This window comes from Chenopodium quinoa, unplaced genomic scaffold (assembly GCF_001683475.1).
Source record: "Chenopodium quinoa cultivar QQ74 unplaced genomic scaffold, ASM168347v1, whole genome shotgun sequence".
Classification (NCBI taxonomy): domain Eukaryota; kingdom Viridiplantae; phylum Streptophyta; class Magnoliopsida; order Caryophyllales; family Amaranthaceae; genus Chenopodium; species Chenopodium quinoa.
The window spans coordinates 5,230,699-5,240,860 of record NW_018742914.1 but is presented as its reverse complement, the minus strand read 5'-3'; the positions used below and the strand labels follow the sequence as shown (position 1 = coordinate 5,240,860).

The following is a 10,162-nucleotide window of genomic DNA, read 5'->3' as shown; positions in this document are numbered from 1 at the left end:
ATTCCCGTAAAAATTGTCCATACATGACTATTAATAGGATAAGGAGAGAGTATGTTGTCATATGAATTGGCAATACTTTTTTATTGACGTAAATAATAAATTGTTTTAGAAAATGATAATTAACTCTACCCTAGGAAAAAATATTGTCCTAAAAGCTGTCCACATGCAATATTGTTTTAGCCAAATCATAAAGGTGGTTGAAAAATACAAGCACTCTAACATATTTTCTAATTAAAAAATACATTATGGTTATAGGAAATGAATCAGTGACAAATTTTAAGGAAAGGAATTCACTTTATACTAGGAATTGACTACGACAATTAATGACACAGACCAAACCTCTGTATATTTGTACTAGGAAATGACATATACAATTTATGTTTCTAGGAAATCCCAACCTGGATGTCTTGCATGTTGCATGGTTGGGTAACTTTGGCAGCTTTTTCTTTATACATGGTTGACCGACAATTTTATTGAAGGTGAGGATTGGTAGTTTGGTAGTACAGTTTGTATATATAATCCTTTAGGTAATGCAATAATTCTCACACCACAACTTCTCCCAAATATTTTGCTTCTGTTGCTCGTATACAATAGCGTCGGCAGGTAATTACTTTGACTCTATGTTTTTATTTTTATTATACTTCATGTTTATCATTAATCAAGTATTATTATTATTGTATAAAAGTTTTAATTATGTATGAATCATGTTTTATGTGGAGTGTACAGACAATATATATATATTTTTTTATGAGCAACATGTATATATTTTGGGGAGTATCATCATGCAATACTTGTTTGTTAACATGTGGAGGCAGAATCATATAGTGAACGGTTTTACAAAAATAAATCAGAGTGGAGGGGGAAATATATTGTGGAACATAATTGATTGGCTAGAATTATTATTATAACATAAATTACGTTACATTATATTTTGTTGTATACTTCATGTATCAAACTAATAATTTCAAAGTGCTCTTGATCATATTGTAATGGCTAGTAGGGTAGCATGGTCTGATGACAGTACATAATTTTTTTTGGACATATACTTGGAGATGAAAGCTGGTGGACTATCAAAGGTTAATTAGGATAGAATAGTGAGTACTTTGAACGTGAAAAGTGGGAAGAATTTCAATACCAAACAAGCAAGAAATCATTGGGATGATTTAAGGAAAAAGTTCATAATTTGGAATGAAATGGAACTCAATTGGACTGGTCTTACATTTGATCCTATTACTGGTTGTCCTCTAGTTGAACAAAATGATAGGTGGAAGATATTTGTGAAGGTATGACATTTTGCTTATCCATTTTCTTGCATTATAACCTCTACAATGTTTATTTTTAAATTTATTAAATCGAAATCTTGTGCATTGCAGAAACATAAAGATATACCGACGAGATTCCTAAGGGCCATTGCCTCATCTAGAGAAGCTACAAGCACTTTTTTCAGGGTCTTTTGCTATAGCAAATGGAGTTTTTCTCCGGGATTAGGTGGGGAACAAATTGGTAAAGAAAATGAGGAAATGTCTAGGGATAGTGATGAAAATATAAGAGCTTTGAATATGAGTAGGGTCATAATTAATTCCGGTGATGAACAGAGCATTTCACCTCCTAAAAGTATCTCATTGGGGAAACATAAGAGTGATAGGTGTACTAGTAAACTTTTTTAAAAAAAAACAATAGTAGTAACATTGACTCTTATACAGAGTTATTGAAAATGTCTATTGAAACTAATTGTAAGCAAGGGAGTGGTAATAAGTATAAAGATGTCTCGAAAGCTCTATACAATATTGAGGTTGTTGTTCAACAAGGAGAAGGATTTATTTACCAATGTATGAATTTTCTTCATCTTGGCGATAATGCAGATTTCTTCTTAGGTCTCCGAAGTGATGATCAGAAGATCATGTATTTGAAGGCAGCATTTCAAGATCCATCATTAGGAGGTCCCTAATTAGGTTTATCGGGTTGATGAGTTTTCGAAATTAACTTTGTCTTATGTTTTCCTATGACTTGTTTTGCAGTTTTGTATGTTCTTTGTTAGTTATTTGATTTTGTTCTAGTTTTAATTAAGGTTCTACATAAGAAGCTACTATTTTTTTTTCTGACCTTTAGGTTTAAGTAGCTTCATATGATGTTATTGCATTCGAAATTAGTCTTTATTTAAAAAGTCATTGTTGATTTTATTTTAGAAATTGAATGATGTTGGTATTTTGTTGATTTATGTAATGGATAACACACTTCCACTATGCTTAACAATTATCGCATTGGAAGAGCTAAAGAGACTTCTTACACCAATTGAGAGATTGCCTTTAAGGTTAGGTGGAGAATCTGGTAGTGAATACGTAAACAGATTAATACATGCCCATCCTGATTTATGCAAAGAACAATTGAGATTAGATAGAAACATATTTGTGGATCTTGTTACTTGCATGAAAAATAAAAATTTATTATCGGATGGTCGTCACATATCTGTGGCTGAGTAAGTAGGAATATTTTTATATATCATGGCTAAAGGCAGTTCTTATCGTGATGCTGCCGGTCGATTTAACACTCCGTTGCAACAATTGGGTTGTACTTTAAACAAGTATTGCAAGCAATTGTTCATTTATCTACCGAGATCATAAGACCATACCAAAGTTTGAGCGAGGTGTCAAATAAAATAAGTGACAATACAAAATATTGGCCATATTTCAAGGTATTAAGAAACATTATTATAATCTTGCATTGCCATTTTATCTTTTTATGCATGTGCAATATATAATTGCTTATAAAATGTATCATTAAATGTTTATGAACTATTAGGATTATGTTGGAGCATTGGATGGGACTCATATAAATGCAGTTGTGAGTGATGATGATGGTGTGGCATATCGAGGGCGTTCAGGAAAAAAAACATGGAATGTTTTGGCTTCTTGTTCCTTTGATAGACTTTTCACGTTTATCAACGTTGGATTTGAAGGAAGTGCTCATGATATTACCGTATGGAACCATTGCTTAACTGTACCAGAATTTCGATTTCCCCATCCACCTCCAGGTATAATTTAGAATAGTGTATGTTTTTACTCCATACATTAACACTATACTAATATCCTATGTAACTTTATTTTGTAACAAGAAAATATTATCTAGTAGATTTTGGATATCCGAATACCGTTGGATATTTGAGTCTAATAAAAGATAAAGATATTAGAACTCATATGCCCGAATTTCGAAATGGTCCACCACCTCAAGGCATACTTGAACATTTTAACTATCTTCACTCTTCACTCCGAACAACAATCGAGAGATGTTTTGGACAATTAAAATCTCGATGGAAAATACTGACAATGACGCCAAATATGGACACTAAACATCAATTGGCGATTATGGTTGCTGCATTTACACTTCACAATTTTATTCGATTACATGAGTTAGATATACCCATTGATAGTGGTATAGAATTCGAACCAAGAGCAGATTATGATTTGTTTAACGAGAATCGTAAGGCTGCAATGAACGAAATACAACTTAATATAGCGAAGGAAATTTGAAACTTCTTGTAATGGAAATTATATTTGTAAACGTTTATGATTTGGAGCTTATAATGAAATTTTAATTATTATTGTAATATATTTGTGCTATTTTCTTATAATGAAATTTTAATTATTATCGTTTATTGTTTGTGCAATAACAACAACAACAACAACAACAACAACAACAACAACAACAACAACAATAATAATAATAATAATATGTTATGAAAATATTGTGTGGATATCCATTATCCTCTTTGTATGTTTCCAGAATATTCTAGATCTAGGGTTTATTCTTATCTAAGCAAGCCCTACTTATAATATTCTATGTATATATATACCCCTATCATATGGAATAATATGAACATATATATTCTCTATCAATCTCTCTTATATTTCTCTTTATTTTACAACACGTTATCAGCACCAAAGCTCTAATCAATATGTAAATTCAATATGTAAATTTTATTGTTGATTTCTTAGGTTAATGATTAATTCGCTGTATACTGAATGTGCTAAATTATACTCATTATTATCTTGTTATGTCGCATCTTAGGAAGAAATTAGAAGGAGATTAATCTTGGTCATGGGTTTTGATCTTCTAAAATGAAATCACACGTTTCAAGAATGTCATATCATTCTCAATCCTCATTAATTAATTTGGGACTAGTACAAGGTGTCTCACGGTATTAATAATTTGGTTACAAAGAACTACTCGTATTATTTTTCGATTGCATTGGTTTGTTTATCTTGAATCATCTTTCTCATCTATCCATAATATAATAGATTAGCCTTAATCAAGGGTTATACTTTATTTTCTTTTCATTGACGTTTTCATGAGTTACAGGCTAGCAGATGACGTTGATAACATGAAGTTGACGACAGGTTTTGATATCAGCAAAGTTCATTCTCAACTATCCTGTTATTGTTAATTTTAAGCCTTTACATAATATGTTTATATTGTTTCTCAAATTTTCGTATTTTTATTATTCTTGGAGTTCAATGAGCAATTTGGGAATAGTTGAATTCGATGCAGAATAACTAATTAGTAGTTTTGTTTTGACTATGAGTTTTGTTTAGTTTGAATCTAAAAGGGTATTTAGAGTTATTATTGGTGTTAATTTTATGAACGTATGGTTTTCATGAAATTGTATTACATATATTTGCTAGATTTGATATTATTTTTCTTATCCGTAAATGAGTTTGGTTATTTCTCTATGCTTGATAGCAAATATGAATGGTTTGATTTAGAAATTATTTACCCATATAATTTGTTTGTGAAATCCTATGTCTAATGCCTTGAATGTTTGTAAGTTGTACGAAGTAAGCCTAAGATACATGTGAAACTATTTATAATTTATGTATTGAATTATGTTTTTATATTTCAAGTATGATATGAAACATGTGGTTTTCCACTAACGTGAATGTGTTAATTTTGGTTGCTTATGTGCTTGTTTCTATTTTCTAATTAAGCTTTATCAGGAAATATATTGATATAATTGATCCGACAGTATAGTTGATTCAATCGATTCAGGTATGTTTTTATTAAAGCGTGAAGTAGTAGGTTTTCATATTTTTACCTTCTCATTCAATTATAGTATTATGTACCTATTTGAAGTTAGATTATTGGAATAAATGTAAATTGAATATGATCTGCGGACCTGAAGTTCCTTATATTTATAAAGAGTATTCACACACATAGACTTAAAGTTCCTAGCTTGAACATAAAAGAAATGTGCATGATCTACAAAGCCAAAGCATGTCGCTTAGATATCCACTACATACTAACGTGATTCTATAAACACAATGTCATGTTTAATTATGTTTCCAAAGATTAATTTTAATTTGGCTAGTATAGTTGAGTGGATCGAATAAGGTATGTTTTGATTAAAGCTCGAACTGATTATGTCATGTCTTATTTTTACCTTCTCTTTCTGAAAAATGTAGATGGATTGGTATATATTCTTTTACATATAGACTTGAAGTTCTTTAATTAATTAAATATATAGCAAAAAGTGTGTTATGAGTTAAAGTAATTAAACATGACATTGCGAGAAACTATACATAATCAACGTTTTATTATGCCCATAAATATAAGAGGTTTTGTAATTGGGCATGAGGAACATGATAAGTGTTCTATAAGTATAGTTTTATATAAGCATATTTTTGCTAAAAGGAACACTTTACTTGATACATGACGTTGCCAAAAGAATTTATGGCTTAAAAGTTGCAAGGATTTTAAAGGTTGTTGGATTGATTCATTCCATACCCCCATTTGCAAGGATTAGGGGGAGATTGTATGTAACCCTTGCATATAAATAATAAAATATATTGATGGTCAGTTTGATACATACAATAACTTAAATATCAACGATTTATTTTATAGAAGTTTCCACATGTTCATTAAATATTTTGAAATGATAGATACCATCCTGAAGATGGATATAAACAAATGACATTTATCATATACTAGTTGTAAATGCTCTAATTTAAAATTGATGTCCTAAGAGTACAACATCAATTGTTGATGAACCTATAGCATGCCTGAAGCGTGATAAATCAATATGTTCTAAAGATAATTAAGTATCTTTGAAAAGGAAATGAGTCACTATTGACAATGACAAATTTCAAGAAGTGGTAAATATCATTACATTTCTAGAAGAAATCACTGTTAGTAAAGTGCATATGTTTCATGATTATATAAAAGACTCCAGAAGAGTATGAAATATCCAACAAGATTAACATGTATCAAGTTTATAGTTTAAACTCCAGTAGAGTATGAGTAATTATTGGATAAAATATTAATTGATTGTCTTGCCAATTGTATAAAGAAACACATGTTGGTGTTCTAAAATCACGTGACATTCATGGCCATGCATATAGTAAGTTTAATAAAGTGATCACTAGTGTTGAAAACTGACCAGAGTTCAAATTTAGAGAAGTGATTGGATGTGATAATTAAATTAGGTCATCCGGGTTTAATAATAATTACCCGTAATGGAAACCTGAAGTTTCATTTGATAATGTGCTGACGCTTTCTCAATGTTAAATATATAAAATGAATTGAATGACAAGACGTAACATTGAGATTGGGTTATATTTGGATTGTGAGTTATAATAATTTGTATTGATGAAAATTTCAAGATTTAATGTGTTTTGATTTATATAAAGGAGTAATGGTTGACCAGAAGTTCACCAAAATAACTTATATATTATTGTCAATTATCAAGTGATTAGAAGCTCACCAAATATACTATTTAAGTCTTTAAAGATCCAGAAGATCATCACCAACTAGAATTACGAGCAAGTGATTTATGCTTGTATAACAATTTTTTTGATTTGGGCTATTATATGTTAGCATATATGAAATAGGAGAAAAAAAAAGAAAAACGTACAGCTGCACAGCATATGTCTCCCCATTGACATTGATCTCCAGAAGAGAAAATATTATTGAAAATTTAATAATAAATACACATGAAATATAAAGTTAATGAATAAATAATTCTTCATTGAAATTGTTCTCTAGAAGAGATAAATTTTTTATTGTGATCCTCTTAATGAATTGAATTTTATTAATGCAAATTTGTCTACTAAGTTGGTATATAATAAGATGCCCCTATAAATGAGATATTTTACCAACTTAGGCGGAGAAGAACGAATAAGCAAAAGTTGGAAAAATTAATTACAATAAATAAATAATAAATATGATCCCTATAATGGAAGTTTGAAAAGTTATATACATGCCAACTTTTGTATATACATTATCAAGATATGTTGCACATTTATGACTTGATTTGTATTCAATTATGACTCATATTGCATAGCGCTGAAGATACATTTTGGTCATATTAATTATGTGTATACATTGAGATAAAATCTTGTCAATTGTACTTGAATCACTACACCTGAAGTGTAGGTTATATATGATCGGTTCCAAAATAAAGATATGTTTAATAGATATGATATTTGGCAAGATAGTGCAGTTGACACTAATAGTGTAATAGTATATAAATACCATAGTGTATGAAATACCCTAAAGTGGTATAGATATCTGAATTATTATAATAGATGGCCTATGATGTAAGAAAAATTATGATGGTACCAATGAGAAATGTATTCAAATATCATAGTAAAATAGCATGCGGAATGTAAGTTAAAGAAATTTTATGATACCGGTACATAATGGAATCGATGAATAATATGCATATTCATAATGGAATGGACTAATAAGTAAGGGATCTGAAATATATGTACATTTTGATGTCGACATAATGATAATGATCATAAGTTTATCATAAGTTGATCATAAGTTTAAATCCACACTGTACAGTGTCTTGCATCATTTTGAGTCTTATATTCATGTGCATGTGAGTCATAGGTTAATGGTTTATTGCATATGTAGGAGGTTAGATGCATTACTCATTGTATGATTTGTTTAATATGTTATCCTGTTTTATATATCTCATATTGCATGGATTAATTTCTTACAATGGTTGTGGTGTATGTGAAGTTTCATTCAAAGTATAGTAAGACATATTTACAACTTTGATGAAAAATTAGAAAGAGATATTTAAATTCCAATGGGCTTATAATTGTAATGAAATTATTGAAGACACTTATTTAATTGCTCGTTATGAATCATGTAAAAAGAGTTCCTGAAGAACTTATATACGACGTATTTAAATATCCAGCCCTACAAAGTTTATCTCCTGAATAATGCAGTTACTATCAAATTCTTGAAAAGTCTATGTGACTAAATCATTGACATCTCAACCTGAAATTTGAGCATATAAGTGTTAGTAATGAGAATTACTATTTGTATATGAAAGAGAACTCTCGTGTTAATTATAAATATTCTAAAGAATCAACAAGATACTTATGCGTGAGACTGTTTTATCATGGTCCAGAAGAGCCATGATCAGTGTATATAATTACATGTGCTATATTATTATTTCATATAAGATTGAAAAATCAACATTAATACTATCATGGGTTGCCATATTATTATTATGGAATGTTTAATCAAATTATAATGATCATCAATTTCGATTATTTATGACCTCCAGAAGAAGACATAAGTATAATAGTTAAGGCAACTTTGAACAGAGATTTTGAATGAAATGTGGACAAACACATGTATTATTGTTATAGGTTTGGTGATATGAAGACTCACTTGTTTGAGTAAAAATTTGAAGATTTGGAAGACTCAAAATTAAAATCAAGGAATGATATTATTCTGCGTCATGTGTGAAGACACTCAACTATATTGAATTCATTGCATTAGAAGATCTCAAGCTATACATTCATCAGGGGGAGAAATTACGCGCTGCACTCTTTTTCCCTTAACCATGGTTTTGTCTCACATTGGGTTTTCCTGGCAAGGTTTTTAACGAGGCAGCATTTCGAGCGTATTACGAAGAATGTTGTACTCTTTTTCCTTCATTAGGTTTTTATCCACAGGGTTTTTCCTAATAAGGTTTTAACGAGGTACAATCTTCGATAATGGACATCCAAGGGGGAGTGTTATGAAAATATTGTGTGGATATCCATTATCCTCTTTGTATGTTTCCAGAATATTCTAGATCCAGGGTTTATTCTTATCTAAGCAAACTCTACTTATAATATTCTATGTATATATATACCCATATCATATGGAATAATATGAACAGATATATTCTCTATCAATCACTCTTATATTTCTCTTTATTTTACAACATAATAATAATAATAATAATAATAATAATAATAATATTAATAATAATAATAATAATAATAATAATAATAATAAGTTGTATTTAATCTGAACTTATCTGATCTGATCCGAACTTATTTTTTCTGATCTGATCTGAACTTATTTTTCCTGATCTGATCTGAACTTATTTTTTCTGATCTGAACTTATTTTTTCTGAAATAAGTAAAAATAAGGTGAACTAAACAAGTGTTATGAAATATTTGTGGGTATCCATTATCCTCCTTTGTATCATTCCGGAACAATCTAGATCTAGGGTTATCCAATCAAACCCTAATATATTGTATGTATATATACACCTTATCATATGGAATAAGATACACAGATTTATTCTCTCCTCAATTCTTCTCTTATTCCCTTTATTTTACAATACGTTATCAGCACCAAATCTAACCAAATGAGCATAATATCAAGGGAAGTCTTAGATTGTTAATCTCGATATTGGCAATCAAAGTAACCGTAAAATTCAATACGATTGACTCGTTTGATTGATTAACCGCAGATATTAATGCTGCCAAAGGTACGCTTATTTCTGTTTTTGACGACATGCTAAAATCATACTCTAGTAGTTATATACTTTTTGTATGTAAGCCACAATTAGAATTTAGAATTAGATTATTGATGATTATCGATTGAATGGTTTACCTAGAGTATTAGATCTGATAGTCAAAGGTCCACATATGATTTATTATTTTATCAATTAATTTGTTCTGAATAATTTCTTGATTGATAATAATTTCTTGAGTGATAGTATCCTTGAAGATAAAATTTTGGATCAGATTTAATTTGGGCAATATTTTATGCTGACAATGGTTTTCATCCATTAAAATTGCATAATTAATAATAATGACCATTACGCCTCCTCATAATCTATGTATGTTTGTTGTTTCGTTTTGCCAGAGTA

The 10,162-nt window shown here is 29.6% G+C and overlaps 1 pseudogene; it reads left to right on the top strand.

Moving 5' to 3' along the window:
- The first annotated feature begins 569 nt into the window (after positions 1 to 569).
- Positions 570 to 2,452, top strand: LOC110727772 (annotated as a pseudogene).
- The last annotated feature ends 7,710 nt before the right edge of the window (positions 2,453 to 10,162 follow it).